The sequence below is a fragment of the Patella vulgata genome, chromosome 5 (genome assembly GCF_932274485.2).
Source record: "Patella vulgata chromosome 5, xgPatVulg1.2, whole genome shotgun sequence".
Classification (NCBI taxonomy): Eukaryota; Metazoa; Mollusca; class Gastropoda; family Patellidae; genus Patella; species Patella vulgata.
In genome coordinates this window covers 32,725,703-32,751,386 of record NC_065883.2, presented here as the reverse complement: position 1 = coordinate 32,751,386, position 25,684 = coordinate 32,725,703, and the positions used below count along the sequence as shown (strand labels likewise).

General features: G+C 36.5%; 1 long non-coding RNA gene across 2 annotated transcripts; it reads left to right on the top strand.

Annotated features, from left to right (window-relative positions):
* Window positions 1-25,034, top strand: LOC126820857 (uncharacterized). Of its 2 annotated transcripts, none has more exons than XR_007680177.2 (3): window positions 1-90; window positions 6,439-6,606; window positions 18,872-25,034. It is a non-coding gene; the product is annotated as an uncharacterized LOC126820857 (long non-coding RNA). The 2 variants fall into 2 exon arrangements; XR_007680176.2 differs by lacking the exon at window positions 1-90 and adding an exon at window positions 5,460-5,604.
* Window positions 25,035-25,684: the final 650 nt, after the last annotated feature.

Below are 25,684 nucleotides of genomic sequence, written 5' to 3'. Positions count from 1 at the left end.
TTATCTGACTGCGTGAAGAACTCTGTTAACAGTTTCAGTATTAATAGAAGACAGTTCTGGTCATCTTCCTATAGTCTTATATATAATAAGGTAATTCTCTATTATTTATTACAGGCTTACTAACTATACATGTAGCTTACTTATGAACATTTTCAATGATTATAGCAAAATATCTCTATTTTCCTTCAAAGTTATCTTCTATATAATTAGTTTTCGTAGCCTGAATCGTTCTGAATATTTATATTTCGACAGATGTCGGTTAAAATTAGTGCACCGTGTGCCTTTTTTTTTTGGGGGGGGGGGGGACTTTCGTATCTGCTAAAGGGCCGTCGGGTTGTGAGCCCCGTATCACTTTCGACACGGTACATATTTTGAAAACTGGGCGTTATGTTTTTAAGAACTGTCACCTTCACAGCGAATACAAAAGTTTTCATAAACAGAGAAGGGTATCATCAGATACGTGCAATATATAAAAGCCTAGTTGTGTTCCGCTTTGAGAGGTAATATTAGCAAAAATAAGACACTAAACCTTTGAGAAACAGTTCGGTTATCAGTGGGTAGTGCTAAAGAAAAGGAGAAGTGAAACAGGTTCATTTTAAAAGTGAGAGAGTGGTGTAGTGCGTAGTTCTGTTCCATCATAAGAGGTTTAAGAAACAGCACTACACAACTACACAAAATTTCTAGTCCTTCGCTTGGCAGTCTGTTCTCCGCCGTGTCGGTCATATTAGCGCATATGACGTGTATTGTCTAATTCGCTCAATAGCTAAGCCAGACGATGATCTAGATAGTTGTAGTGTGAATTAATGTCTCGATAATAATTTATATAACTATTGGAGGAAAGAAAACCACCCTTCAAATGGCAAGTCTAGCGCTTGCATAATGTCTTTTTAATATCATGCTCTGATTAAGGTAGGTAGCGACCTTAAAATTATGTTGTAATTGCTATTTAACTATGTCGAAATTACGAGATAAGTATATACTAATTAAGGAATTACAAATTAGTTGATTGACCCTAATGATTTTCTGTAGAGTGTAGTGCCTTGGTAATATAAACGTATATCTGACATTAGCTAACTATTTAAAAGTAAATACATTATGAGTTTCAATTAATTTCGATCTTCGTTCATATGATAAATTTGAGAGAGCTTATATTTTTAATTATTACAATTTTATTACTTATTGTAAGTTTCGTTGCCTGTCAACGATTTTAAGTATTAAAGTAAAACTTATTGACTATCTAACCTGTTAGGAACTTTTGGGCTAATAAACAGTCGGACCTTTCATGAACTATTAAACCTTCGTACCAATGTAACTTTTCCACCTTGATACCCTTGGACGAGTCAATCTCCGGACATACAATTTCCTGAAATATTGAACCATCGGACCTCTGAACTATTGGAAAAAGGGTTAGTAACCTTCGGACCTATACACGTCCTGACAAAAGATCCAAAAGACATATGAACCTCCAGGTTATCTGAACCACAGGCTATCTGAACCTTTGGACTACGGAATCTCCAGACTTCAATGTAAATTCGAAATTTATCTGTTATCCTTGCGTGCTGACATTTCCGTTACACGCATCAACAATTCCTATTCTTCAATACATGCACATTAATTTAATAAAGTGAGTGTTTTGATTGAACTTCCAGTTAATGGCACGAAAGAGTAAGTGTTATTTTGTAGAAAGCTTTTAAACGCGAAAAAGCAGTTAATTATGTATGGAAATATGTCAAAACATGGTCTTAATACATTTCAAAGTATGTCGATTCGTATGATTAGCAATTAAGAAAATTAATGAAGCATCGACAATTGGATGACCATAACATGCAAATCTCAAGTTGCTTCATTATTAAAGCAGGTGAAACAATTGTTATTTTATTATTTCGTATCAAGGGAGGATATTAAAAGTGACGGTTTATTAAACCACAATTTGTTAGTTAATTACAAAAGTCACACTTTTGCTCGTATGAAACGTCTTCTGAAAACATGTCGACTAGACATCAATTGGTAAAGCATACTTTAGATAATGTCGTTTTTAATACAGTCATCAAATCAATATTTGGTAAAAGTCGAAGAATAAAAAGTGGAATTGAAGTCAAGAGTTTCAAATTATCAATATTTGGTAAAAGTCACAGAAAAAAAGTGGAATTGAAGTCAAGAGTTTAAAAGTAATGGCTACCGGATTATAGATACCAATAGCTTTGAATTTCCAGACTTTCAATTTATTCAGTTGAGGTTACATTTAAGAACCTCAGAAAACATTATCTTGAATTCTCAGCTTTCTGGGCTATTTGGCACGGGATTTAATCTGCCGAAAATGTCCCGACTTGTATTCCAGCCGTGTCCGACAATTTTAAACACAGACCCCTATTCATATTATGTTTCTCTTGAGATTCAGATCCTTGAGAAGTTGAAATCCAATCTGTCCATTTATCGTTCATTTTTGTTGAAATCTGATGACTGGCTTTCGAGAAGTATTCGTTTCATTACACGCTTAAGTACGGCAAACACTTTAGTTTCTACATTCGGTGAACAAAAACTGACACGTCTCAGTTTTGATTTTTCAATAATCTTTTGGTACATTAAAGTAGCTAAGTCTCTAACTCAATATCATTCAAAACCTTGGACAATGAAAACACGAATTATTTGTCAATTTTAATCAACATTGGTGTTGTGAGCTTACCGGGAAAAGATGGGCTTCTGGTATCCAATATTTAAGACAAAATAAACATTTTACGATTGGTACACGAATCGTGTACCATAATGCGTTTCAGCGCAATTTGTAACAAGCGACTCGGAAGAACGGGGTTAGACATATTCCACAAGTCATGTCAAACGGTGACCTTCATATTCTTCTCTGGAAAGCATGCGCAATAAATACTATCGGTATAGATTGGAATAACCAGACGCGAGAGATTGCCATTCGATTGAGACTTCTGGCGTATTTCGCCGAACATAACTGTTTTGAAATTAGAGTAAAAACGGAAACAATTGAATGTAAATCATTTTTTTTACATTCATATTACATTATTATATACGTTGCAACCCATTTGTGTCAATTTGTAGGTCCCAAATGTTAACAATTTAGCTCCTTTAACTGTATATTGATGATTGATTTTATCACTTGTATACCAGATCGTAATTGGCGATAGGTAGGACGTTGAACCCCATTTCATTTCATTTCAGTTATAATATTAACGATGAACTTGGCATTATTATACGGCATGATAAAGCTGTTAATAAGTGTAGCACATGCAGCGTGTTAACTGATTGATGATCTGGTTAAAGAGCCTAATTAAATGCATATTCTATAACCTTGCAATCTCCTATTATAGTTAGTAGGGCCGGTGGGGGACCTGGCAAGAAACAGTGTTTAGCTTCATGTAATCAATGGTTATATATCTCGCGAAAAAAATATCAGGATCTGCTTCAAAACGGCGTAGATTGTCACAGAACGTCAAAAATCTGACACCACATTTCTGATCCGCAGCCAAGGGCGTCGGCACCCATTTCGCAGAAACTTTTGTCATTCCTAACTCGTTGGCGACAATGTGCCCAATCCGTCCATGAGAGATGCCCACAACACTGGCAATATGTTAAGTGTTCAGTCGCCGATCGGTAAGCACTATGTCATGCACCCGGGTAATGTTTTCTTGAATGGTTGCTGTTGATGGCCGTCCAGGAAGCGGGTCGTCGTTAAGGCTCTCTCTGCAACGCTTAAATTCCACAGCCCACTGTTTTACTTTGGAAAAGGGAGGGGCATTATCCTCTAAAGTGGAGACCATGCGGCGCCCATAAAGCCGAGTGACATTGGCTGCGCGCCCACGACGAGATTGACGGGGCGCCAAACCAGTGTCACTTGGTTTTATGGACGCATCTGTGTGTGAAATAGCTTTATTTAACGTCAGGTTCCATCGAGGTGATATCGCAGACAATTACATGTTATATATACATAGTGAGATTATTTACAATGTGGTCGATTTGTCCGGTTGAATGGCAGGGCGGTGCAACTCTTCCTTGGGGCTTATTGGTGAGTGTAGGGCCTCATGGTCCATTCTTCCTTCCATTTCTTCTTCTAGTCTGGTATGGTAATCTTCACAATTCAAACAAGTTTCACACTAACGCGATTCCGAACTTTTCGTTTTTGTCATAAATTATTATAGGTACGCTAAAGTCGTATTCTTTCCTTCCAATTTTTATAACGTTCATATCAAAATAACGCCAATATTGTTCTCCCCCCAGGAAAATTTTGAAAATTGACAACCGCAAACCCATTTTCCAAGCATTTCAGACCAAAGCAGAAGGCACATTTTTGATTTCCTGATACAATTAGATAACAGAATGACCTGTCTTTTCCTTCCGTCTTTCCCCCCCCCCTTTCTTTCTCTTTTCTTTTTCTCTATCTCTTTTTTCTTTTTTCTTTATAGGCTTAGGCACACTTTTTTTTAAATGAGCTTAGGCCAACCTGTCACGGACAGGTGGACAGGTGGGCCCAGTCCGGCACTGACTATAACACTACAGTTGCAGTTCTTATGTCTATGGTTCATTCAATGATTGTACTTGTTTGTGTCAAAAGTTCGTTTCAACCCAATTGATCCATCCTTTTCAGGCTTAGAACTGTTCAGCCAGCCTTCGTACATGGTCTGCGGAGGATGCCGAATATTGACAAATTTTCAATTTATCATACCGTTGTTAATACTGAACGGAATTAGACCATTTTTAGGCAGATATTTCTTTTTGAGGTCCATCTTTCCTTCACATTATTGGACTCAGAACTATATACATCTCTGCCCTGAGAATATTATTTTGTTGTTATACGCTTCTAATCCGTCGTAAATCGGTCATACATACAAAGACTAAATAAACATTTTTAATTGGATAGCAGGATAAATATTTCTCAAAATGAGTTGGCTTCCCGTTGGATGCAAGAAGAAAGTTAGACCCAGATAGCTCATATTAGCAGCAGTTAGCACCCACTTATTTAACCTTTGTGTCCCAAAAAATCGGTCTTCCAATAAGATAGCTAACCGAATACCATATTAGAAAAGATCTATCTATGCTGTTGTGTAACTTCATCGTAAGGATCAGTGGGTAGAATTTTGTGTCTATAAAACCTTTATTCTCCGCCAACCACCCCCACCCCCACCACCAACCTCCCGCCCCCTTCGTCCAGAGCGCATTCTCCACACCGTTTTTGTACGCGCCTCTTCCGCTAATTTGGAATTGCTGCGTGCAGCGTCTTTGCTGTTCTTATACATATTAAATTTAATATGTAGCATGTCATGATTGAAAGGTGTAAATGAATTCTGTCAAGCTGTTAAAACAAAAGCATGCAGGTGTTTTGATCTTTTATGACGCAAACATATTTTGGCGACAGTAGAGGTTTCCAATAATAATTACTCGTGTATTGAACGATCACCGCACATACAATAATCACGCATTAAGGGAATTAGTTTTCATTTACACATTTATTCTATCGTGACAGCACAGCTAAAAATTAATCAATGTCGATATCACGCGGCTCTCCTTTTATAAAAGGGCAATAATATTAATAAAGTTAACAATAAGGATTTGACAGCCACACGATCAGTACAACAAGAAACGGTAAGCAAGACAAAGTTTGGATTTACATTTTCAATCATAAGCATTTTTTTTTTTTTTAACGCGATGTTTTTTATTCTTTATTTGAATTTTGTACGTATTGGTTCGGATCCATTTGATATTTTAACGTAATATTTTTGAATTTTAAGTGAAAACATGAAAGAAAAAAATATAGGTTCTTAAAAAAGACATATACAGTAAAATAATTTTGATATGGGCACACTTCAGTAGAATACGTCAACAGTCAGGTCGGGTGATGTGGTGGTTGGGGATTGGGCAAATAGAATACGATATAGTGGTGGCTTTCTTATTTGAAAAAAAAAATTAGAGAAAGTGTTGAGCGAAACAAGATATATTTTTGGACAGAGAGGTTACTGTAGGAACCATTTTTCTAATATTTTGTTCTTTACTTTATAACTATAAGTCACTGAAACAACTTTCTCTCGGAGCGGTCTATTACTGTTTTTGTTTACATGCTGTTGCTCGACACGGTGCCCTGTCATCGAGTTTATCTCGTGTTTAACTTTACCTTAAGGAATGCCAATATTAATGGAATTCAAAACTGGTGATAGAAAATGTGGACTGGATTTCTTTTAGAAATGACCAAAAGCTTTTTCTTGACAGCATTGACAATCCATGGAGTGGTATATTTCTTTTGAAAATGACGCAAACGCTATTGACAGTAAATGGAGTGGTATATTTTTAGGGTATTGAAGAAAACAATGTTAATCTCAAATTAGCGGCTACTTTAAATAATTAAGATGTTTCAGAATATAAATTACATGGTATAGTATGATTTCAACATCAACAATTTGACTATGATTCTTGTAATTTCAGCTTCAGGTATATTTCATCATGAACGGTAAAATTGTATTCACCTTCACCGTTGTTGTGGTTTTATCAGTGATGTCGATAGCATCCCCTGTATTGCCTGTCTATGATTTAGATCTCATGCCACCAGAGATGGCTTGTCTGTATATCTGCAATATTTGCTATGATGGACGGGTAAGTGTTTCAATTCTAAAAAATAATTTTAATAATGATATTTTACCCTGAATATTCAGATCGCTTTATGGTGCCCAGCAATCTATTTAGTAGACATGTTTCGGGAATGTTCAGATCGCATAATCTATTTTGGTGTCATTTGTTTCGCTATGATTGAATTGAACATGGGCCCATGTGTATAATAGAAGTATAACATTATGTATCATCAAAATAGTTTCCCGGTATCACAGCCAAGAGTTGTTTGAAAAACTCAGTTTCAAAACATGACTCCTCAAAGGAATAACCACTATTTAATGAACGCGTCGATGGTATTTCTACGAATGATTTGTTGAATACTGAATAAAATACTAAACTATTCAAAACTCTCCGATGCAGATGAAACCAGTGCGCTAATTCTAAAAAAAATCATATCCTGCAACTGTATAATTCCTTTAACTCAGCTATATTTAATCTTACAACTAAGGAACTTCCGGACATGTGGAAAAGAGCCGCCTTTAAGGGGAAGGGTAATTAATTACCAGTACATTATCATCCTTTTCCATCCACGTGCACTATTGTAAGTTCATTGGAAAAATTATAATAAAAACATCTTTTCAAGTTTATTAAACAATACGAATTCTTGTCTTAGCACCAGACGGGATTTCAAAAAAGAGATACATAAGATAATTAGATAAGTAATCTAGATAAAAGGAAAGAGATTAGTTTTGTATTCTGTGATACGTATAGGACTTGTATATACGCTTAAAAATGGAATCATTCCGCATGGATGTGATTGGATATATAACTATTTAATAGATCGTACACAGTGCGTTGTCCATTAAGGTTTTCACTAACAAGATATGTCAATTGAATCCGGTGTGCTCCAAAAATCATTAAAGAGACCTTTTCTATTTTTAATTTACATAGATGATATTTCAGATAATCTAAATAATAATGTAGCTTATTTGCAATTAGACTGTAACTTCCGTTAATGATAGTCTTATTTAATATCAACATAGGTAACTAAATGGCTAGTAAAATAAAATAATTATTATTCAGACCCGAACATCTTAGCGTTATATTTTAAAGTAAAGGACACGTCAGGCCCGGCGGAGTAGGGGGGCTAGGGGGGGCACCTGGGGTGCCTACAAAATCCGTACATATTTCAGATTTTGCGTGAAAAGCAGGGGCTATAGCTCTAGAATGTAAGGTCTGATGCTACCAAAGTCGAACTGATCCAAGAACTTTTGATCCTTAACACACAGTTGAAGTTCATAGTGAAAGGTACACAATCATCAAAATTGGATAAAAAATTCGAACCGCTGGATAGTCTACAACCTGGGTATTACGATCAGATCCTAATGTTAAAGCTACTGGCATATTTCGTCAAGGTCACGACATGTAAACAGAGTTAGGGCAAGTGATTGTTGCAGAGGATTGTGAGTTAGGGTAAGGGCTAGATCTTTGGTTAGGGTTTGCGCTAGCCTTGTTTACATCTCGTTACATTGGCGAAATCTGGAGGTGGCCTTGAATATTGTATGCTTTTAGGGGAGCGGCCATTTTGTCGGGCAGCTCGGTCTCATTTTTAGAAAATGTGAACTCAACCGTAATTATGGTGTAACGGTGATATATTCGAATGCCTTTTAAATCGAATAAAAATTGTAACCTCTAGAGGGACCAAAAGCTAGAAACGCGATTTTTCGTACAATCAGGGGCTATAATCCAGAAAGTTACAATCAGATATGCGCGAATATGGAAAGGAACCAAACATACATTTCAAGTTTCATCAAAATTGGAGGAAAATTGTGACCTCTAGAGTGTCCATAAGCTAAAAATGTCATTTTTCGTAGAATCAGAGGTCATAATCCATGACGTTACGGTCCAATACGTGCAAATTTCGAAAGAAACCAAGATCTTTGGGAAATAGACCTATGTTTCAAGTCTCGTCAATTTCGGATAAAAAAAATTTGACCTGCTATAATTTAATGTTTTTTTACAATCAAATAAAAACTGTTACTTCTATTGGGTCCACGGTTCGTAAAATCAGGGGCCATAATCCAGGAAGTGACGGTCCTATATACGCCAATATCGAAAGGAACCGTGATCTTTCGGTAATAAACGTACATTGTAAGTTTCATCATGCATTATACATATATTTATAATTTGTCAAGTTCAGCATCACAGGATTAAACCACCATAGATTGTGTTTTTATGGTAAGGGTGTTAAAAATGAAATAAAATTTCATTTCATTGCTGAGTAATTTTATTAGCCAAAAATCGCTTAGAAAGCGTCTCCGAAGATCTAGACCCCCAAGAGCTTCCGGGGCCTAGGCGGCCCCTGGACCCCCGTTTGAGGACCTAGGATGTTAGCCCTACCAATCAAGAATTGCTTCCGCCGGCCCTGCACGTTGACAAGATTATTTATCATGCTCTGCCACCTAAATTTTCACTCAAACAGAATGTGACCAGAACGTATTTCTAAAATTCGTATTAAAAGGGCTGTAACAGACTTTACGTACTATCCAAGTGAAAGCAAAATAACAAGCCAGAATGACCTGTGATAGAACTGGTTAAACACGTTCCAAATATTATTGTACCACAGTGATCATTGCGACGATAGATGCGTAATCAATGTTTCAACAATCGGAAGTGACGAACGCAAAAGGAAAACACGAGTTATTCTTCTATATAACTGACTGAAGTGACGGGTGATAACAGCTACATGGGCGAATTTCTGCTCACTAATAATTCCTTCGAAGGCCAAAAGTTGTTGTTTGAGTTTGTGAAAGATATCTGACAATTAAAAAAAAATTGACTCTCACTAGATAAGAGAACGTGAAAGAAAAATAGAAAAAGTCCGTGCATTACCATGTTTTTATAAGTATAGAATGAATAAACACACGTGAATGTACGGACTGTTTCTATTTTTCTCGTGTTCTCTTATCTAATGACATTCACTTACTTTTTTGAATTGTAGTCTGATCGTTAATGTAAATCCGTCGGCTTTTCGGGTAGAAATCGTGGAATAAGCTTTATTTTGTAGGTTTTGATGTTTGATTACAAAAAACCGATGTTGACATTTTTTTGAGTAGGTCTTCACAGTATGGGGGGCCATTATTTGAGGGTAGCCATTTTGCGATAATATTCCAAATTATTTTTTATTTTCACCTTATTTATAATGTTATCGACGTATCAACTGTGATTTGGCAATGTATTATTATTGGCGGCATTCATGACTTTATCTCAGATTGTTTTCCATCATTTCATGATGATATTTCCAAGATGGCGCCCATTTTTAGCGGGAAAATCGGTCGATGTGCTGATTTCGATTAAGTAGTAGTGTTTGGTGTCAATATATATGTTTTCGGGGTCACAAATTCCATTCCTGACATTTACAACCTTGTAAAATGATCACATATTCATATACTTAGCATATTACCAAGATGGCGGGCATTTTTGGCGGGAAAATGAGACGATGTGTGGATTTTGATTAAGTGGTAGCGTTTGGGGTCAATATATATGTTAACGGGGGCGCAGAATCAATTTCTGGCATTTACAACCTTGTAAAATGATCATATGTTCACATATTTAGTATATTACTGATATTGCTGCCACTTTTGCCGGGAAAATCGGACGATGGGTTGATTTCGATTAAGTAATTGTCTTTGGTAACAATATATATGTTTTCGGGGAGGCAGATTCGATTTCTGTCATATACAAGTACGTAAAATGGTCCTATGTTCACCAATTTAGCATATTTCCAAGATGGTGGAACGTTTTCTAAACACATTATTAGTATTTATTTATCATCGATTTTCCTGGGAAAGTAAAGTCTATTCCTGGCATGAAGGCAAAAAGAGCATAGCGGCAGCGTGTTGCTTACGCCACGTGCCCATCATGCGCCTGCAACGACCACACCAAGCGCTTACTACAAGATCTTTCTACGCTCATTGCCAAGATCTGGCTGCGCGGAAAGTGTTCCCACCATGATCTCACGGTTACCAGTCAGACCGGAATACTTTCTCACCACACTTCAGTGACAGGCCTACCAGGAGTAAGGCGTTCTCTCGTCACGCCTATAGGGACTGTGCCACGATCACCCGTCCTCATTCACTTTCAAAGCAGAAAACAACCAATAGTCAAGCAATCAAGAACATTTCATAGTTTTCTTGAGGTTTCCTCTTTGGGCGCTAGACTGGAGCTGATGGACGAGGCTCAGTATCTTCCCTATATATACATAAAAGCCGTAGCAGCGTAGCAAGCATATGGCCAGGAGCTTCGTTCCAGCCTGGCAGCAACGTGGATGATAGTGGTGGGGACGTGGCTGTAAATGAAATACCTGCTAAGAAGCCCTCATAGCATAGATTATGTTATCAACTGACTTCCAAGATGAATGTAGAACGAACATGTGGAATGATATTGCGCTGGAGTTCAACTATTACATTGTTGGATAATATACCTAATGGGTAAACTCGGCACAGGCTTCCAGGAACATGCTACAAGCTTATACATAGCAGAATTGGATTCAGAAACCTTTATAGTAATGTGTTTAGAAAACGTCCTGCCACAAACAAAAATATGCTGAATGTGTGAACATACCACCATTTCACGCAGTTGTAAATGGCAGAAATCGAATCTGCGCCCCCGAAAAACAAATATTGACACAAAAACGGGACTACGTAATCAAAATTAGCACATCGTCCCATTTTTCCGCCCGACATGAAAGCCATATTGGAAATATGCTAAACATGTGAACATGTAATAATTTTACACAGTTGTAAACGGTAAAAATGGAATCTGCTCCCACAAAAATATATCCTGGTACCATATATAGACGACTACTTATTCAATATCCGCACATCGTTCCATCTTCCCGCCAAAAATGGCCGTCATATTGTAAATGTGCAAAATAATCATTTTACACAGTTGTTACTGACCGAAATGGAATCTGTGCCCTTGAAAACATATATATTGACACCAACGACGACTACTTAATCAATATCAGCACATCGTCCTATTTTCCCGACAACAAATGACCGCCATCTTAGAAATATGCTAAGTATATGAACCAATGATCATTTTACAAGGTTGTAAATGTCAGGAATGGAATCTGTGGCCCCGAAAACATATATTTTGACACCAAGCACTACTACTTAATCGAAATCAGCACATCGTACGATTTTCCCGCCAAAAATGGTCGCCATCTTGGAAATATCATACTGAAATGATGGAAAACAATCTGAAGTATAGTCATGAACCCTGCCAATATTAATACATTGCCAAATCACAGTTGATATGTCGATAACATTATAAATAAGGTGAAAATAATGGCGTCCCATACTATGAAGACCTACTCAGAAAAAATGTCATCATTGTTTTTTTGTAATCAAACATCAAAACCTACAAAATAAAGCTTATTCCATGATTTCTACCCGAAAAGCCGACGGATGGGAATTATGTAACAAACCCAATCCGACTATTGTCAGATATACGCTTAGTCTCATATAACATTCGCCCGTCTATCTGTAATCACTCGTCACTTCAGTCAGTTATATAGAGGGATAACTCGTGTTTTCCTTTTGCGTTCGTCACTTCCGATTGTTCAAACATTGTTTACGCATCTATCGTAGCAATGACCTCTGTGATATATCTCTTAGTTGACAATCGGTGATATTTTCCGAACGTTTTCCATATTCAAAGCTCAGTTTAGGCATGGGCCTGAGGGGCCCAGGCCCAGGACCCCGCGGTTTATGGGGCCCCGCGTTTCATGGCAAAAAGAGAAAAAAATCATATTCCAGATGAAAGTTACACGGTAATCGATCTAGCGGCGCGAGGGCGGATACTGAGCTATCCCACAACCTTCTCTGTGAAGTTTCACTCAATCCGGTGATTTCACTTGTTATAACAGTTCCCACCGTTATATGTCATTTCTGTGCATTGTATGCCATTCGGAACTGAATAGATTTCGTATGTGATCAGATATTATGCAATTATTCTTGTATTACAGACCGTTTAATTTTGTGTTACGCATGCGTCCCATTCAAAACGATATGAAATAATCTTTTCGTCGCTTTAGGGGCGATTCTAGTCAGGTCCAGGGCCCCGCTCCGGTTAAGCTGGGCTTTGCCCATATTAAAAGTAACTTGGTGGTTTATGTATAGGATACTGACGTAAAGGACAGTACTTACACCTATTTATTGCATCTGGGGAAAAATGTTTTATAATGCGGTATTTTTAAATTAGGATGTCACTGATGGCAAAATTATGTCATTCTGGCTTGTTATTTTGCTTTCACTTGGATAGTACGTAAAGTCTATTACAGCCCTTTTTAACACGAATTTTAAAAGTTGAGTGAAAAGTTAGGTGGCAGAGCATGTTGATTAATCTTGTCCATGTGTCCTTTACTTTAAAATATAACGCTAAGATGTTCGGGTCTGAATAATAATTATTTTATTTTACTAGCCATTTAGTTACCTATGTTGATATTAAATAAGACTATCATTAACGGAAGTTACAGTCTAATTGCAAATAAGCTACATTATTATTTAGATTATCTGAAATATCATCTATGTAAATTAAAAATAGAAAAGGTCTCTTTAATGATTTTTGGAGCACACCGGATTCAATTGACATATCTTGTTAGTGAAAACCTTAATGGATATTAAATAAGACTATCATTAATGGAAGTTACAGTCTAATTGCAAATAAGCTACATTATTATTTAGATTATCTGAAATATCATCTATGTAAATTAAAAATAGAAAAAGTCTCAGTAATGATTTTTGGAGAGCATCGGATTCAATTGACATATCTTGTTAGTGAAAACCTTAATGGACAACGCACTGTGTACGATCTATTAAATAGTTATATATCCAATCACATCCATGCGGAATGATTCCATTTTTAAGTCCTATACGTATCACAGAATACAAAACTAATCTCTTTCCCTTTATCTAGATAACTTATCTAATTATCTTATGTATCTCTTTTTTGAAATCCCGTCTGGTGCTAAGACAAGAATTCGTATTGTTTAATAAACTTGAATAGAGTTTTTATATAATTTTTCCAATGAACTTACAATAGTGCACGTGGATGGAAAAGGGCGATAATGTACTGGTAATTAATTACCCTTCCCCTTAAAGGCGACTCTTTTCCACATGTCCGGAAGTTCCTTAGTTGTAAGATTAAATATAGCTGGGTTAAAGGAATTATACAGTTGCAGGATATGATTTTTTTTTAGAATTAGCGCACTGGTTTCATCTGCACCAGAGAGTTTTGAATAGTTTAGTATTTTATTCAGTATTGAACAAATCATTCGTAGAAATACCACTTGAATAGAGTTTTTATTATAATTTTTCCAATGAACTTACAATAGTGCACGTGGATGGAAAAGGACGATAATGTACTGGTAATTAATTACCCTTCCCCTTAAAGGCGGCTCTTTTCCACATGTCCGGAAGTTCCTTAGTTGTAAGATTAATTATAGCTGGGTTAAAGGAATTATACAGTTGCAGGATATGATTTTTTTTAGAATTAGCGCACTGGAATACGTCTTAAATTGGCTGTATTCTGACAGAAAGATAGCTCATCAAAGTGATCAACGTCAGTCCAATTAGCAATCCTACCAATTTGTTTTCAGAATTTTACCAAAATGCTTTCCTGTATCGCGTTAACAAGCGGGGATTTACAAGTCAAAATTTGCAATCAGAAATTTATGATCTTAAGCAAGACCAGATACACCTTGATCGTCTGTCCCACGTCTACAGGACGACAATCTATCACCGACTTACCATCAGGGTCGATTGTTAAATTCCTACATTATTTAAGTACACAGTTAAAAATAATAAGGAAGTTTACACCAATTCGGGTGGCAACTAGTTGCCACCTAAATAGGGGTAACTCCTAGCCTTTAGTGGTGTAAACCGATAACACCCGACTAGTGTAGAACATTACACCAATTCAGGTGTAAACTAGTTGCCACTTCCAGTAGTGTAACCTGCCTGATGCACTCAGACAGTGTAATGTTACATATAAATAGTTTACACCCGTGGGTGTAGATTAAGCATTCTCCCCTCAAGGATGGTTTGTAAATTACACTTCTATTTTAATTATTACACCAACACGGGTGTAATTTGTTTTGTTGGATATTTATTTCAAGCCAACGACTTCTAAGTTCAGAAAACTTGAAACTGGCTATCGGTCTCCATGATAATTAGTATAGGCCGTTTAGCCCGACCCAGATTACATATAGACCTTTGGCTACTGTGTTCCATTTTACAATAACATTAAATTGACAAATTCCCATCAGACGGATCACCTGAATCAAGAATTATTAATTAAGATTTTGTACTTGGTAATATTTTGGAACATTTACACGTCTTTAAGTGTATATAAGCTAAAATAATCTATACTTTACTCGTTATGAGTAAACACTCTAAAATGAGTTATAGTTGTGTTACTAGTGCAATTAAAGCCATATTTTACAAAAAAAAACCCCACTTAAATTGGAGTACACAAATATTTTTGTAACGCATCTTATTCGTAGGAATGTTTCCCTAAAATAATTACACCTGTTGGTGTAAATGCAATGTAACGCTTGTATAGGGGTAGCTCAAACCAAACACCCAATACCGGCTACAATTACACCTATCCTGGTGTTCAGTACTCATGAATATCGATTACACTTTTGCAACCCAATAAAACCTGTAAAATTAACGCTGTTCTATGATTAATTCCCCAATAATAGTTACATCCTTTGGTGTAAATAGAGTATAACACATGTAGTGGTGTAGCTTATCGAAAACACGCCACAATTACACATATTCAAGTGTTCAGTAGTCATGAATATCGGTTACACTTGTTAGGTGAAGTTATTTTAGTCGGTTACCCTTGGAAAGGTATTACATTTAAACAAAGCTAGCTGTGGTGTAAAGTTTACACTTAATTAACACTGCTTATAGTTTTTAATTACACCCATTTTTAACAGTGTACGTTTCAATACCAGTGTATGTTTTACTAGCAGGATACCCGGCTTCGCTCGGGGGTCATAACCCCGAAACCGGAAGTGGTAGACTAACGCCACCTGGTCTATGTTACTCCCCGGTCCGAGCTACCCCTATACCCCAAATTTCAGACTCGGGCAGACCTAGTGTAGCCGCCAACCCCGAACAGACCGGCTTCGCTCGGGGGTCATAAATCCGAAACCGGAAGTGGTAGACTAACGCCACCTGGCCTATGTTACTTTCCGGTCCGAGCTTCCCCTATACCCTAAATTTCAGACTCGGGGCAGATGTAGCCGCCGACCCCGAGCAGACAGGCTTCGCTCGGGGGGTCATAACTCCGAAACCGGAAGTGGTAGACTAACGCCACCTGGCCTATGTTACTTCCCGGTCCGAGCTACCCCTATACCCCAAATTTCAGACTCGGGGCAGACCTAGTGTAGCCGCCAACCCCGAACAGACCGCCTTCGCTCGGGGGTCATAACTCCGAAACCGGAAGTGGTAGACTAACGCCACCTGACCTATGTTACTCCCCGGTCCGAGCTACCCCTATACCCCAAATTTCAGACTCGGGGCAGACCTAGTGTAGCCGCCAACCCCGAACAGACAGACAGACAGACCGACAGACAGACAGACAGACAGACAAACGACAGTCACAAATATATATACTATTCAAAAAAAGTAGGGGATATTTGATTTTGGGGGCATAATACTAAAATATGCAAATGACTACGAAAAAAGTCACTATAGAACCTAACAGAAGAAACATTTCCAGTTACATGTGACGCCCAAACGCACCAATAGCTACCGCATGGAATGCAGGTGATGCTTGGGATCATCATGGGGGTCCAACCCAAGATTTGCACGACTCTGACTTTGAATGTTACAGTCATTGTGGCATTGAATTCTAGGGTGGAAACATCAGTTTAATTGTTTTATTGACCAGAAAACAAATTTTGATATGCGTCGGCTTACCCAAAATGAAAGGTTACGTGCCCTTGGCATGCTACAGATCGGCACAACACAGGCGGTTGTGGCGCGGACGATGAATGTTTCTCAGTCTGTCATAAGCAGGCTATGGTCCAGATACCGTGATACACAATCTGTACAGGACAGACCACGCTCAGGTCGACCAAGGGCGACAACTCAAGCCCAGGATCGATTTATCCGTACCTTGGCCTTGAGAAATCGTGTCATCTCAGCAAATCAGATCAGCGCTCGTCTTCAAACAGACACTGGTGTGAGAGTGAGTGGCCAGACGATTCGGAATCGACTGCATAGGGGTCACCTTCGCGCCCGACGTCCTCGCGTGATCCCTTGTTTGAGAGATCATCACATTCAGGCAAGACGTCGTTGGTGTAGGGATCGTCAACACTGGGATAATCGACGCTGGAGCAATGTGATGTTTTCAGATGAGTCAAGGTTCACTGTTGATTTTTTGGACAGACGTAGGAGGGTGTGGCGTCGTCGAAACGAGCGCTTCCAAGACGTTAACGTCATCAGACATGATCGATTTGGGGGTGGTTCTGTTATGGTGTGGGGAGGCATCACTGTTGCTGGAAGAACGGCTTTACATGTTGTTGCAGGGCGTGTTACAGGCCAGTACTACCGGGACAACATCTTGGCAGTCCATGTTGTGCCGTTCGCACGACGTCATGGCCGCCGTTTCATCTTCCAGGATGACAACGCAAGATGTCACAGGGCCAGGATCGTTACAGGTTACCTCCAACAACAAAACATCACCACATTACCTTGGCCAGCACTGAGTCCCGACCTCTCCCCCATCGAGCATGTCTGGGACATGCTTGGACAGAGGTTACGTCAACGTCAACAACGTCCTGCCAATGTCCAAGAACTTGCTGCTGCGTTGCAACAGGAATGGGACAATCTGGACCAAAATGACCTTAGACGTCTCATTAGGAGTATGCCACGTCGGATCAATGCTTGTTTGGCAAACAGAGGAGGATTTACCCGTTACTGACTTGGTTGTGATGCTGTGGTAACTTTGCTGTTTGACCCCGGGTATCATTTTACCCTTATAATGGTCAGTCTGTGCCTTACTTAGTCTAACGATCATTTGGAATAAATCGATGAATGTGAACTTCATTTCATTTTGTCATTTGTTTCTTCGTCAGTTTCATTAGGTGACTTTAATAACACTTAAAAATCAAATATCCCCTACTTTTTTTGAATAGTATATATAGATAGATAACGGCCACGTATGCTTAAGCCTTGGTGGAAGCCAATACATGTATTGACAATCATCGGCACTTAAAATTTACCACCTAATAGCTAGCTTAATCAAACAAAATAATAATTATGTTTTTGGGGATTCTGCAGTTGCTTAACTGCCCAATAAGATGCAACATAGCATCTGCAAAATGCCTACATTCGATAACTATAACTACAGTTGTTTGGGTGCAGTTTGTTAATGAGATGCAAAGCCTTTGTATATGAACAGCTTGGACTAGTTCTCTTAAATTTGATATCATAAATCTTAGAAAGCGTACAAAATTTGCTAAAGCCGTCGGTTATCATATTGGGTGGACGGACGTTTCGGCCAGCGGACATTTCGTCCTAGGACGTTTTGGCCAGCCAACATTTCGGCCTTCGCCGTTTCGGCCAATTTTACAAAAAAATTAATTATTTTGTGAAAAAATGTTTTGAAAGTAAGTAAAGTAAGTCTTAAAGGCATTTAACGGGAACACTATACGTCCAGAAACTTGCAGATTCCGATGTTTGGTGCATGAATGATAACTACGCAATGGCACTCAGTAGTTTATACATTTGCATGTCATCCAGGGTCGTGTATCAGGAGTTTTTGTTCCATTAGTGTACTTAGTTTTACAAAGAAAGACTCAGACAACTTGTGAATTAATGTTTCGTTTAGAGGAGCATGATTGCGAACATTAACTGTTATAATAGACTTTGAATGCTCTGTGGATCTTGCTCTTCATGCAGTGTATGTGCCACAATTACAGATTCATTACTGTTTTTATCAATCAACTTGGAGACACATCCAGTCACTAGGACTTGCAGAGATGTACAAATGCGCAACGAGTTCAGACTTATTTAAATAAAAAAAATATTTGTCGCAGTATAAACCAGATGAAAAATAAAAACAAAAGAAACAAAAAATACACAGACAAATAAATCTGGCCGAAAAATCCTCTTCATAAAAAAGTGGCCGAAATGTCCTAGTCTGAAATCTCTACTCGCCGAAATGTCCTACATTCATCATATTGAGTATTATAGTCTCTCCTTTATTCTAATTATTAATGTTTCAGGCGGAAGAGATGAAAGCATGTGCCAACGATATCTGCTCCAAACCCGGCTGCAACATTTTAGACTACATGAAGATTGGCAGAGATTGTCAAAACTACAAAACTGTATTCGAATACAGCACCGGAACTTTCAAAAAGCATTGAATAAATATAAATTCATTTATTGTTAATATGCATGCTATCATATTTATTTATACATTATGTTAGTAATATTTAAAGATGTAATATGTAAGAGCGAAATCTGCCCATTGCAGGTCTTTTTTTTTGGGGGGGGGGGCTTATAATGGTATATAAATTCTCACTTAGACATTTATTCACACGGCAAGCATATAATCAACTCTCGGGTGGCAGGGATATTGGGTGGATTAAATATATGCGTTAAACGTTAAAATGGAAAATCGAGGCTTCGTTTATTATCGTGGCAATAATACTTGACAATCGGGACTATTTACTTTATTTCTTGCCAGAACTTCAACCATTCATAATGTCCATGAGCTTAAGGCAATTTGACTGAATTTTTCAATATCTTCATTTTACGTTATCTATTTTTTTAAACTATTGATGCTAGGTTCCCACTGTGGTCCCTATTGAGTCCACGATTGCTACGACTGATCTTAATATATGATAAGACCTGGTAGGATCAGCACTATTACCCCACGATTTTAATCGTAGCGCGAATCGTGATAGTGGGAAGTTAGCATTAAGCATGAACGACCACGGTTTTTTTTTTTATCTAAATCTTACATAATGCATCTTTAAGTTTTATGTTGTTTCGTCGTTTCTAAAATTATCTTAAGATTATTTATTCTGTCTATATGGCTATAACTTTAAAATTACTTAAGAGATTTATGTATATTGATTATTTCAAGGAATATTAAAGGGGCGATCCGATATAGCCTGGAGCCATTTGGCTGCAGATTGTTGTATTCGGTTCAGTTTCTGCCTTTCTACCGCAGAAAATTCATTAAATTTTTGATGTAAACAAATGGAAGATATAAAAGGGCGGTCTTTTAAATTAATATCGTATAAACTAACTTATTTTAACGTAACGACACAATTATATTTTTTTTGATTTTTTTATGAATTTACGACCTGAGTAGACGGGTCCCCTATCGCCCTGTGATCCTTTAAAACTGCTAGAGTCGTAAAAGAAAATCAACGAAATATAAATACAGTATTAGCAATCATACAGGGCAATCAATCAAAATATATAGATTCGAAATAGTGAAAAATGAATGCCAAGTAAAGTACGGTGCCCATTGTGTAAACGTCAACTATTGTAAATAATACAAATGATAATAATGGAAACTTTATTGGTTGGCAAGTTTCAGCTAAATGGGGGTTTACGATGTCTCACCTTTCAGTGAAGAAGGAATGCGTGCCTAAACGACGAAGAGCATGCGGAAAATCTCCCCCATATATAGCACATTGCATACTGTATGCCGGTCTCGTTGCTATGTCTGAATTCGAGGCGACATGACACCCGAAAACTAAAATTGGCCCATGTTGCTCCGGGATATATTCAGTTTTGCCAAGTGTGGGGGCTATTGACAATTTCCAATAAGTCATAATTAACCATGCGGTCGCGCTCAAACGGGTTTATTCCATCTCTTATAACCCACTAGCTTTGTTACCAGATTGGCTTTTGTCATTACTGGTAGCCTATTAATGGTTCAGTCCTGGAACACGTTAAGTATTTATTTTCATTCAAGTAATGCAATAGAACCCCCCACCCCACCCACGCGACATACTTCAAATAAGCTAACAAAGACCAGGACGAGAGTGAAAGATAATAATGTATGTACATCTACTAGAGTATAAATACATCATCAGACTGCACTAGTACGAGAACGACAGTAAACTCTCGTCCTGCTACATAATAGTATGCTACTGAGCTTGGTTTATTATTCAGCGTCGAACCAAGTAGGGGTAGATTGAAATGGGCTTCGTCATAATTTTGTTTCCGGAGCATATACCACAAACTTTTCAAGATATTTTTATATTAACTGTGCCTTTTGTTTTTTTAGAAATATCTCATGACAACCAATTTGACTTGGGTTTTGGCATATCTCATAAAAAATTCAAGACATCTTTATGGAACTTTGTACACACATAGACCTATTATATAATGGTCGCCCCTTTTGCTTATCAGAAATTTCTCGGATTTAATCATTTTTGTGTCATTGAAATACATTTGTCAGAGTTTTTGGTATGCAATTATTATTTCGGAACACTTCAAAATGTCTTTATAAAACTAGATTTGTCTAATGCAAGTGAGCTTTAGATCACAGAGTCTGTCATTAATTCATGCGTTGCATGTCCAACATCTTACGTTTTCTACAAAGATTCCGGTTTCCCCCCCCCCCCCACCGCTAAAGACCCCTACACGCAAGCTTATTATTGAAATACAATTGTACCATATTTTTGTCCCGAAATGATCAAGTAAGAATCAAGTTGACGTTAAACCCCATCTCTTAAAACTTAATGTAATTTTTATTTCTTTTAAACATCTTGTAATTAGAAAATAAGTTTTCAGAATTTTAATGATATCCTTGAAGAGTCTTCTTGTTATTGTTGAGATTAGGTGTGGACTGGGCCCCCGGACAGTTGGAAAAAAAAAACTGACATTTTTTTTCAGTGTGAAAATAATTGCTCTTCGCGGCCCCTGAAATATATAATGCCCCCCTATCCCCACCAAGTCTGAGGAGTAAAATTAATATTGGAGTGGGATGCATGAAAGATGCATCAAGCCAGTATCCTTTTCTCATTCTTCGCTGTGATAGGGTCCAACGAAACCAGTTGATCTACGAGCCCAGAGCTACCCAGTCCACCCCTGGTTAAGATGGAGATAGAATATAAAATACCATCTAGGAGACCACCTACTTGTATGCAAAAAAATCTAAAAATAATGATTCCTTGGTTTGTTGTTTTGTGCAAACCATTTTTCGAAAGGTAAAGATTCAGATTCTACAAAGGCTCTGGAACGGATAACTTGCCATATCCCTTTGACCCTCTCACCAACACTAAAGCCAACTGAGAGATCAAGGAAAAATTCAGATATTTGTGATTAGACTGACAAGATAACATATGGAAACACGCCTAATTAGAACACTATATTCAAATTTACAACATTCCATGTGATAATTACCTTATAATTCCTGCTGGAAAATTAATCACAGATTATCACACCTGGATTGTGACACACCACACTACATTTTTTCTATTAGCAAAATTATAACATTTACAGAAATAAATACATAATAGTAGAAATAATTATTTATTGATGGAAGTTGCAAGAGCGAATCAGATGATAGTTATATAACTGATAATGTAAACAGTATATTGAAAAGAATGTAATGAAGTACAGGTAATTATAATATAATGTTCTCTTGTAGAAAACTGAAAAAAGCTAACTAGATTCTAAATTCACATATCTAATTTCTATTAAAATATTATATTCTCTATATTACCAGGAAATTAAATGAACTAGAAGCTAATAAGAAATTACTATATAGTATAGGTTTAGATCATAATAATCCAACACTCTTTTGAAAGTAAATTCTTGTTATAAAATTCTCTATTTTTAAATTGAATTAACTGTATAAAATCTATCTAGCTTTGATAAACATTTTTATATAGATACGTTCATAGCACACAGTACAATGGCCAATGCAATATTTACTCCTGAGCAACTCTTTTAGTTGGATATCCAGCGATTTATAAATAGATTATTGTTATTATGTTTAGTTGGATTCAGAAACTGATATAAAGTATGACATTGAACCAGTACAAATCATTTTGGAAATAAAATATTAAGAACAGGGGCAAAATACAATAGAAAGTAAATACATGTATATACAATTGAAATACAATAAAATACTAGTATACATATGAACCATGCCTTTGTACTCCTAAAGAAAAAAACTATATACATGTACATGTATATCCCCAGAATTGGACTTAATTAGCTTTCTCAAGACAGCCTATTTCCCAATTAGATATTTTCAGACAATTTAGTTTATTTGAATTAAAATTAATTAGTAATTTCATAAAAATTCAGTTGTTTTGTGCATAAGCCCATTTTATCTACATAAATAATAGCTTTATATATATTTATGTCTACCTTACATACAAAGAATAGCCAAACAAAGACTTCCTAATTAAATGTTTGTTGGTTCGCGGGGCTTAACTTTCACTTCCAACAAGAGTGATATGGCAGACAACTAAATAACTTGTTATGTTTTTGCTTTGAAAGGAGTAGCCTACTCCAGCTAATGTCATCTATTTAAATTTTACTGATTATCTAATATGAAATGGTAATTAAAATCAAAATAGAGTTGTGTAGTATTTTAATACTATATATGGAATAATATACAAATAAAGGACAATGAGTGAAGTTCTTCTTTAAATGACATCACACACAATAAGCTGTTCCATTCAAACCATAATTATCATAATATATTGGAATGTTTTCTATTATTTTTATTTATTTTTTTAATAAAAAAAGGTATTTGGTTAGTTTAAGAATCATTGCATAGAGAAGAAACACTTCTGAAAAATTAAAACTGGGCAAGACATAGGCCTATCGACATATTTCTATCAAATCTTCACTACAATTGAATATATATAGTTTTGGCAAAATTCAATAATTTAGAGATCTGATTATGTAGATTTGTTGTTTGTGAATTCAGTAACTTTGGGTGTGATAAATATGCATTCCAAACGAAATGAACTTAAAAAGTATGTGAAACTGTACTAGGTATGCTTAATAAAAAAGGCATTGCCAAAAAAAACTAACCTTGTGGTATGATGTGATTAGGATAAATCTATTATTATTTCATTTGTGAGTTTATTTTATTTGAAATCTTAATCACCTGTTGCCATTAGTACATTGATTGCTATCTTATATTGAATCAGTGTATGTAAATGTGGCCATTAGTTCATTCTATCATATATCATTTAAATAAAGCTTATCAAATTATGGGAGAAAGTGTAATATATAAAGATTATTTATGCGGCAATACTATATACCAGAAAACACCGGAAAACAACTGGAAAACACCATTTTATACTGAATACCGGAAAAAAACGGAAAAACACAAAATACTGGAAAACACACTAAATACCGGAAAATACCCTAAATAGGTAACCCGGAGACTGGCACCCTAAATAGGTAACCGGGAGCCTGGTCCTCTGTGTGCCTGGGTTAGGGTTAGGGTTAGTTTCCGGTTTATAGTATAGCCCTTCTCCGGGTTACCTATTGAGGGTGGTTTCCGGTAATTAGTGTGTTTTCCGGTATTTAGTGTTTTTCCGTATTCAGTATAACATGGTGTTTTCCGGTAGTTTTCCGGTTGTTTTCTGGTATATAGTATAGCCCTTATTTATGGCCTCACACGAATGCAAATCAAAATTTATATTAATTAACCTTAATTTTTAGCAATGCTTCATTAAAATAAGAACGCAAGGTTGGGCTGATATTGCTGTTTGGTTTAAGTGCTATAATTCATATACTATTTATATTAGTGATAAATTGATATTAAAAATGTGTGCAATGCCTTGGAGTTAAGCTCGTTGTTGAGTGGGTCAGGTAGAAAAAATATTTGCCCCACTCCCCTTCACTCTTCTCCTACCCCAAATACACCACTATAACTTAAAATGTTGGTTCTAGAATCAAATACATCATCCTGAATCTCCCCAGCAACAAACTATTATATTATATGTATACAATATATGGATAACTACATGTATGTTGATTTATTTTCCTTAATACTCTGATAGAACAATGAAAACAAAGGAACAAAAGAGCTAATGAGTCATTCATATCTTACTATCAAGTTTATCACACACAGTTATTAACAAGATCACCTTATAGATTGACTAAAGCTAAATAACATTAAATATAGATATATCAAACAAACAATAAATAAACAGAATTCAATCTCATTATATCTACATACAAAATATAATCAACTAATTGGTATTAAGAGAAAGCACCAACATTATATTAAATATAAATCATGACCGTTAAAATAATATTGTCTGATTTTCACACAATAACTCACATTCCACAAAGCAGCCAATTTTAAAGTAGAACCAAAACCAAATCTCAAATTGAAAATAAAGCAACATTTCAACAACCCATGAAAAAAAAACCCTAACAAAATAATGATAAATATTCTATGCTACAATAACGAAATTTTATTAATTTGTCATGTAATTTATTCTTTTGAGACATCAACTCCATTAGCACTGTTTACAATCAATGGTATATATACCTGTATTGGTTGTTCTTACACAATTTTGTTTACTTAATTTATTATTTTTATATATAAAACATATACTTAGATATACTTGAATAACAACATATTTTCTTCTTTATGTTCTTGTCACAAATAATTTGTATCTAATTTTTTGGGGGTGACAATAACATTACTATAGGGTGATGAAAATAAAACTTATATATATGCACAATTGAACTTCAACCTAATTCACAAACTGGTTGATTTGACGGCTGGCTTTTCCCCTGATTCCTTAAGGTCACTTTTAGCTGTAACTGAATCACCATTGACTGCTGGCTGAGTATTACCAACATATTTGGGAATATTTTTTCTCTGGACTAGATTATCAGGTAATGTTTTGGGGGTAGGTTGGGGTATAATGTGTGTTTTTTTATCTGTTTTATTATCAGCACTAGCAGTGGTAGAATCAGGCGTACTTGAACTCGTCGTCTCCTCCTCACTTTCCCCATCCTCATCTTCTTCTGATGAATCTTTTTTATTATCTGGAATTAAAATTGTTACAGAATTTAGTCATTTC